Here is an 8,948-nt window from a genome sequence, read left to right on the forward strand (position 1 = left end):
GCCTCTTGCCCTCTTGCTGGCTTGCAAACCCAGGAAAGAACAAGGGCTCTGGGTCCGGACACGCAGGCCCAGGAAAACTGCACCAGGCGGTGCACAATGAGCACAGAGAGGCGTTTTGGCAGCCGGGACCGGGCAAACGCGAGGCCTCCCGCGCCCTCGGTGCCAGCTCCCGGGTGCGTGCGAAATGGCTGGCGGTCCAGAGGGGCAGGGAGGCGTGGGGCTAATGCGCCATTCCAAATCGCGGGGCCCGCCAGCAGGCAGCGACAGAAGCACCAGATTTCCCTTCCGTCTTAAAAGGGTTTTCCCTTTTTTCCTGCTTGGCTGACGGAGGGCTTTTTAATTGGACGTGGAATCCTCTATTAGAAATGTGGCGACGCTGGCAAAAGAGGAAACAGTGGAAAACTCCCCGCCTCGCCAGAGGAGGCTCCCAGCTCCCGTTCCCGCCCTCGGCCAGGTGCCGCAGGCGCCCCAAAGAGGTCCCCCGCCTCCCCCGGGACGGGGAGGGCGCATTCCTCCCTCCGAGAGCCGCGGGGGCCGGCTCCAGTCGGAGCGGCTCTTTGGTTCCCGGTATTTGCAGGGCGGGGGAAGGGGGTGTAGTTCTGGGGACTCGGCGCTCGCAGCGGCCTGCTAGGACGTTTTTCTCAGAGTCCATCTGGGCCCCACCCCGCGGCTTCCCAGTCAGTCTCTTTATCGCTTTCCCCAAACACATCTACTTCTGCCCGACGGGGTTCCCCCGCCACCATGCGCCGTTGCTATTCGTGCCAATGGCTTAACCCGCTGCCACGTGCAGGAACCAAGCTCTCCTCCCGAAGTCGGCTCCGCCAGGTGACCCGCACCCTTTCTCGTGCCTGGCAGGCAGGTGCCCCTCTCGGTTCAGGACTAATGCTCCCCTGCAGGGCAAAAGGGGCTCGCCGTGGGCGCCTGCATGCGGGTCCCAAGCCTGGAGCGGAAAGGACGCCAGGGAAAACCGGAGAAGGGTCCGCAGAAGCCACCGCTCGCCGAAGGGCGCTTCCGAGTTCCCGGCACCAGGGGGCACCAGAAACCTTCTGAGTCCTGCAGCGCCCACGCGGCCGGGAGGCTGCGTTGTCATTTTAAGTATAAAACCCGAGAACAACCACTCCCTCTACAATCCTTCCTAAATCGGAATTAGCCTGGGAACCTGTGGATGTTCTTATCAGCATGCTTGCTTTCCAGGCTTCTACCCCTCCATTCTTCCCCCCTAGCTTTACTCTTCCCACTTCACCTGAGCAGGTTTCTTGGCAACCTGCTCTTAGACCCCCTCACCCCTTCCCCGCGCCGCCGTGACAGCTTCGCAGCCAGGGAGCTCTCCCGCCGTCAGTGCCCCCGCACCTTCTCGTGCCTGGCGGGCTGGGAGGTTCGTTTGGGCTTTGCCTTCAAGATCCAGGTCTCAGGGAGAGAAAAAGGAAGCAGCGGGGCGGGGAGAGGGGCTTGCTATAAACTCGGAGGTTTTCTTTTGGGGTAAGGACAGAAATTGCTATCGTATCTATTGCTTTTCTTAACAGTCCTTGACTGATGGAGGACGTATTCTCCACCTAACCTCCCATAGCCGCGGGGCCCAAGATGAAGGAAGGACAAAGAATGCCGGACCCCTCTCAAAGGCAAGCTGGGGAGGGGCGTCTGTGTGTTGGAGAGCCCAGAGCTGGGTTCCAGGGCCGGGAGCACCCGAATCTCTTGCAGGAGCAGGCTAGAAGACGCGACGGGTTTCGACACTCGCCACTTGTTAGAAAGGCGACACCCCCCTGTCAAAGCGAAGGAGCAGCAAAGCAGTGAGGGCTTGGTCGGGCCGGGAGGGAGGCTGGGGCACCCACTTTGACGGCTTTGCAGGAAAAAGTGTGTGCGTGCGGTTGGAAGCAGCACCTTTTCCTTGAAATACTTAAGCGTATATTCAAAATACCGAGTAAGAGCAGAGCACGCTCTAACACACCCGCGGCAGAGGCCGGAGGAGTTGCATTTGTCCTCGCCAATGAGCAAAAACGAAGTGAGCTCGGGGCTGGGCAGCCCCCTGGGGCGCGCACATGGGCTGGGCGGGCGGATTCTGCCACAGCCTAAACAAGCGAGGAGGCTGGGGGACACCCCTCGAAAGTCCATTGCCGGCCCCGAATGAGGGTTCCTTTGCACTGGCTGGACACCAAACCATCCCTGACTTAGCCTCTAGGTAGTGGTGATGGGGTGTTATTGGGAAGGAGGCACAGAGTACTGGAGAAAAGAGGTTCCTAAAATAATCACCTAGATGGCTTAGTGGAGACCTTGAGGAGTTCCAAGAGTCTGTTCAAGACGGAGACCTGAGTCCAGGGCTGTAAAAGGATCCCCTCTCCTCACCTCGATGGGGGTGGTTAGTTGGGGTTGAGGGCATTAGGAAAGTACAAGCGACCAGGTTAGGAAAAGAGAGAGGAATGTAGCTTTGCAAGACCGCTTGGGGAGGAGGTGAGCCCTCTATTTTTAGATTCTCAACACCTTTGCAGCAGTCCCTCCCGGGCCTGCACTTTACCTTGGAACAGACCAAAGCAAGCTCAACAGTAAGTTAAACTCTTGGCAATGATAGCATCTCTGCTGCTTCACGTCCAGAGAGGCCGTGGGTTCAAAGATGACCCAAGACCTCCACCGTTCTGGGACTTGACAGGAGCACCCTCTAGAGAAGGAAATTGCCCCTCTTGGGCATTCCGGAGTCCAGGGGCATCAGGTGCTCCAAAGTTCTTTGCCCACGTGGAAAAGGCAACCTGCCTCTCCGCAAGGCCAGCCCCTCTCTCTCTCAACTTCTCTTTCTCCTCTGTCCTCCTGGAGCCTTCTAGTCTTTGCTTCTAGTCCGGCTCCTTCTAGTCTTTCCACTTTCTACTCTCACCGCCTGTTCTGGGGGGCCAGACGCGTCCCTCTATCCCGGGCTCCCTACAGCCAGCCGCGCCCGCAGGCAACGCAGGCGCCACCCGCCTCCTCCACCCTGGCCCGCTCTTCCACTTACCTCGGATCGGGTCTCCGCAGACCCCCAAGTGGACATTAACTCCAGGTGCCCCAAGTCCCAACCAGGAGACCCATCCGGGCCGATGGCTGGAGCGCGGAGCCCCGCCCAACAGGTCAGCTGCAGGAGTTCGCAATCCTGGGGTCGCGCGGGGCAGCGACCGAGCGCGGGAGGCGGCGACCAGGGCTCCCGCCGCCTCCGCCGCCGGGAGAAGGACGAGGGCTAACGACAACTCCCCCGCCGGCCCCCTGTATTCCCAGAAGCTGAGGTCCGAGCAGCCGCCGCAGTCTTGGGTGGGGGGTGACACGGCGGAGAGTGCTGCGCTCTCGGCCGGGGCTCCGCTGGCCCGGGCGCCGCGGGAAGCTCAGCGGCGGCTGCCTCGCTCTGCGCCTCCTCGGGGCGCAGTGCCTGGGAGCACAAGACGGGCCTGTCTGATGCCGCGGGAGCTGAGGTCTAGCCTGGAGATCCGAACGAGACACCACGTCAACCGGCGCGGGGAGTCCCGTGAAGACATGAGGGCGCCAGGAGCGCAGGCTGGTCGTCGAGATCCCGGGCTGGGGGGCCGAGGTGGGGGAGGGGACGCGCGGGGCCCTGGGAGGGGAGGGGTCCGGAGGCGGCGGCAGGGCCGGGCGGTGGAGGAGAGAGAGGAGAGCAGCGAGGAGGCGCTGGAGCTCCGAGGTGGGAGCGCAGGGTGCAAGTGGGTGACGCGAGGCGCCCCTCCCTGGGGTGCAGGGAGAGCGCTGAGCGCGTGGAGACGCCGCCGGGCTCGCGCCTTCTCCTCGCTGGGTAGATCCGGAGGAATGTGCGGAGCTCCGCTCAGACCAACCGAAGGGGGCAATCCGAACTTGACCGCAGCGCACGCGCCCGGCTTCGCCCCTGCGCCCCGCGGTCGGAGGGAGGGCGCTCTGTCGGGTGGAGGGCTACACTGGGCTTTCCTCGCGCCTGTCGAAGGCTTTCCTTCCTGCTCCGGTGTCTCGCCCTCTAGCTTTTCTGCAGGGCAGAAGGCAGCGGCGAGAAGAGGAGCTGCCGGCTGGAGTTCTAGCACCAAGAAGGAGAGATGCGGAGCGGCCCAGTGAGGGAAGCCGAGTGTTTGCCAGGGGACGCTGCGAGTTGGGATGAATTTATAGGGCTCTCACTCCGTGACGTGCCCTCCAGTGGCTTTTCTGATTCGCTTTCTGACCTAAACACACATTAGTTTAGTCCCCATGCTAAGGCCAACACGGTCTCCAAATATCTGCTGGCTGAAGTCAGAGGCTTTGCATATCATGTATTACATGGCAGGCAATGAAGAAGGCTTCTGAGGCTGGCCGGCTCCTCAGTCCTAGGCTCCATTTTCATGCTGTTGTAATATAATACCAGACATGGGGTAGGCACATACATTCAAAATCCCAATTCCAGAGGCGTAAGATCACTTTATCAGAAACAGGTCAGGGGAGATTGGGCTAAACCTGCTTTTATCCAGATTTCCAAAAATGCAGTAGGAATCATAAAGCAAGCACCCCCTTGGTTGCTGTTTCCAGCCAGCAGGGACCCAGCCCCCATCCCAGAGCTCAGTAAATGGGAGAAGGGAGACCTTCTCAGCATTCCTTTTGTTGGTTAGCTCACCACCAGAAGCAGCCGGAGCTGCCTTTTGCAGAGGACACGAGGAGGGCACGTCCTTACACACCCTGTATATGGCTATAACCGTAAATACGAGTTTCATTCACATGGGATATGAAATTAGCTCTACCTTTAAAATAATGTACTAAATAACGTTATGTCTTTGCTAAGCAGAAACCTGTTTTCCGGAAGCCACTGGACCTGAATTCAGTGGGACCTCTTTTATTTTATTAGCTGGGGCCAAGGAAAGTGTAAACAGGCTCAGTTTACATCCATGTACCTCTTATTTTATGACTCATCCGGTTGTTGGGGAGTATGTGTTCTTCAAGTAGCTGATACAGACAATAGACAGGGGAAATGCGTGTGGCAATGTGGGGGGAAGATCTACTTTGGAGGTTTGTCAGTGAAGTTAGTGTGGGAGGAAAATTGTTCTTACTAACATTGCTGTGATTTAAGATTAGCGAAGTGAAAATCAAGTCATCCAAACATACCTTAGCTGAAATTAGGATGCTCTCTGCAGTTCTTCGGAATGTGACATTTTCTTCTTTGATAGATTTATGGTAGAAAGGTAGATGGATTTGGAAATATGAGGGCTTAATATATTTACCCTAGGTTAGCATTGTTTTTGGAATTTGAAGATGACCCTCATCAGTGTTCTTACCAGGAATGATTTCTTTATTTTCAGAAGGCTTTTCACTGGGGATGGTCAGGCCCTCCAAGCACCTGCAATAATTTAACGCTTGCTATGTGGCAGGCAAAGTGCTAGACCCTGGGAATTGTGCTGATTGGGCTTTCTGGGTTGCAAGGGGCAGATGCCACTGAGTTTACCCTAAGTAATGGGAGTTGACTGTGGAAGGAAGGCTGACCGGAATCTCCACCACATAGCCACGTGTCTCCGAAAAGCCTTCCGGAAAGGCCACCCAGCCAGGCCTCACGAAAACTGGATTGAAGTTCAGGAACTGGGAGGTCATTCAGGATATGGCTCTGTGACTGGGTTATCTCGCTGCCCCCTCAGCAGCAGGCATCTGCCGATCCCTACTAACAGGCTTAGCCACCAAGGCAATTCAGTTCCTCTCTCGCTGTTTTTCTCCGGGCGTCCTTTGGCTTCTGCCCCTGCTACCAACTGCTCAGCTCTCTGTTGATCTCACATTTAAACTCCTTTAGTGAAAGGATCTAATTGGCCCCACTGGGCACTCACCAGGTGCTGGAGTTGGACTGAGCTTTTGTGTCAGGCCTTCTTGTAGGGCTAGACACCTTGTAGATCAGCAGACCCTGGTCAGGTGCCTGTTTCTGGGCCAATCATTTGTGTCCTGGTTGTTGGCATCACAGAGTACAGAGCCTGGCCACTTGTGCTTAAGGAACTTCCTAGGGTCCCTCCCTCTCTTCCCTCCATCGTGGGTTCCCTCAGAAGGAGCTGGGTTAATGGCAGGCACTTTTTGACAGCCCCCTCCTGGCCCTGCATATGCTTACCATCTATAAGGAGAAGGAAACATGCACCCAGGTAATCATGGTAGAAGATGACAAATACTCTAACAGAAGTATATATGAGGTTCTCATGTACTGGAGTCTGATTTTCACATGGCCAGTGAAGCACTGGGAAGATTACCAAAAACACTCAGTCCTTGGCCCCATCTGGGTCAATTAAATCAGAATCTTTTAAGGAATGGAGCCCAGGAGTTGGTATTTTTAATATGCCCCCCAAGCTTATCAATTAGCTTTATTTTTTCTAAAGGTTGCAATAATTTTATGATTCCTTTTGAAAGCAAAACTAAGAAAGCATATTTGGATAGGTTCTAGGACTAAGACCCTTCTAAAACATTAAATTCCTTTTGAGACACTACTAATTGTCTTAAAACACTAATATAAAGCAAAATATAAATTTAACTTAGAATTAAAACAAATATTTCTAGTTTTGAAAGGGCATTTATTTATTTGAGAAAAAAGGTTTAAAGCCTTCCCATTTTACCATTATCATTGTCTTCACTGGGATTTCTTGTGTGTAACTGAAATATGTCTAAATGATCGGTGCTCTTTGTGCTCAAGGATCTCACAGGCCTTGGGAGGAGAAAACACAAACATGAAATAATAAATAATTCAAGGTATCATGAGGCTTGGAATTCAGAGCAGGACTTGATTAGAGTAGGTAAGCAGAGAGGAGGTGGAGGGGGGCATTCCAGGCTAGCTGAAAGGTGGTGGGGGGAAGACTCAATACTAAGTGCTGTCACATTCTTGCTCAGCCTCTGTGGCTCTGTAGGGCTGCAGCCTGTACAGGCGGTGGGGCAGGTGGGTCAGCCTTTGGCCATTCACAGAGTCCTTGGAGAGCTCCCAGTGGGGCTTTGCAGCTGCTTTGACTATAAGGGCCAGGACCCGGGTCCCTGGACTGCCTCATAACTTGGGTCATGACGACTGAAACAGAATCCATCACTTAAGCAGGGCAATTTCCTTTTCAAAGTCACTGCTTTATTGGACAGCGATTTGTTCCATGCTTGCTTGCTCTTTAGCAGTCATTTTCACCAATGATACTATTACTCATGAGGAAAAGATAAATTTGCCCTCAGATCACTTAAAAAAAAAGAAAAAGAAAAAGGAAAGGGAAAAATACACTGTATTGGCCTCTTTGCAAAGTAATGGGAAGAGACAAATTCTTTGGAGTAAATTGTTTCTCGTAAGAAATCAATCCTGACATGGGCAAAGTAGATTTATCAATGATTTCCAGCAGTTTCTTTTATAAGGATCAGATTGTCTAATCATCCATTAGTTTTGTTTTTGATTTCTGAGATTACTTTATGAGACTCCTCTTTTCCTGAAATAAAACTTCAATCAGGTAAGAGTTTTACAGCAGACTTTGTTACTATGCAAATAGTCTAATGGCTTGTGTCTGGAGTTGTCAAACTTATTCTGTAAAGGGAAAGCATTTTCTATAAAGATAGTAAATATTTTAGGCTTTGCAGGCCGTACTTTCTCTGTGGGAACCACCCACCCTTTGCTCGTGTTACAAAGGCGTGGGTAATATTTAAATAAATGAGCATGGCTGTGTTCCAATAAAACTTTATTTGTGGATACTGAAACTTGAATTTTATATATATATTTTTTTACATGTCATGAAATACTATTCGTTTGATTTTTTCCCCCCAACCATTTAAAATGTAAACACTATTCTTAGCTCATGGACCATACAAAGATGCAGGCTATGGGTGGGATTTGACCCAAGGGCCGTAGTTTGTTGACTCCAGTTTAGATTAAAGTTGTAACTTTGAGGAGGTGTAACAGCTCTAGAATTATGAAATTCCAGAACTTTTTGTCCAATCTCCTCATTTTACCAGGAGAGAAAACGAAGGCAGAATAGTAGTTAAATGACTTACCTAAGGTCAATCTTTGAGTGACTGATATGCCCCTACTATCCAAGTAAGTGTGCAATCAAATTACTTCACTATAATTGGGTATGGTGGGAAGCGGACACATGGGGTGTGTGTATTGTGTCATATTTCAAATTGTGATTTAGTATATTTTATTGAGGTAAGAAATTGGTAAAAATTCAGAGAAATCAACCAGGATCTTTATTGGTGGCAGAGGTTGATGTTAGGCTGAATGGGGAGCAGAATTTTGTAAAGAAGTTGATTGCTTTTTGGGACATAGCAAAGCTCCCAGAGCACAGCACTAAATAGATTTTTTTTTCTCCTTAAAAGACCACTTCTGTGATTGGCTTTTAGATAACCATCACAAAAGCACAGAGATATATGAGAGAGAGAGAAAGAGGGAGAAAAGGGGTGGGGGGGAGAGAGAAAGAGAGGTTTGAGCAGGGAATCAAGATACCTGTAATCGAGGTGGTCTTTTGCAGACCACCTAATGCCATTGAAAAGCTTTTGGCAGTGTCCTAAAGAACTGGAATTCACAGTCTCTGGTTAAAGAATACTGCCATAGTGGATAGTTGACTCTGAGATAAGGACTCAGTATTTGGACCTTTAAGCCAAAATATTCTAAGGGACTTCTTTGCCATGTATTAATCACATAATAAACAGACTTCAGTCTAGACTCTGCTCCTCTTACCTAAAATGGATGAAGTGTTTGGCCATTTCCAAGTGTGGCAACAGAATAATATGGCAGCCACTCCTCTCTACTCTCTCAAACCCACTCCTCCATTGCCGTCTCCACTTTCCCTCAGTGTGGGAAAACTAATTAATCGACTCACGAATCCTCATTGATATTTATGGGTTTAATAACAGTGAGTAGTAAATGTAAGTGTGATTTTGTCCCTTGAGTGTTTCAAGCTAATACATCCAATTAGCAGCAGGGCCAGGAGTCAGGTGGGGCAACTGAGGCACCTCACTCATCTCACCCTAGTTATGGCCCTGGTTAGCAGAAACTCCCAAGTTGA

This window comes from Microcebus murinus, chromosome 11 (assembly GCF_040939455.1).
Source record: "Microcebus murinus isolate Inina chromosome 11, M.murinus_Inina_mat1.0, whole genome shotgun sequence".
NCBI lineage: Eukaryota > Metazoa > Chordata > Mammalia > Primates > Cheirogaleidae > Microcebus > Microcebus murinus.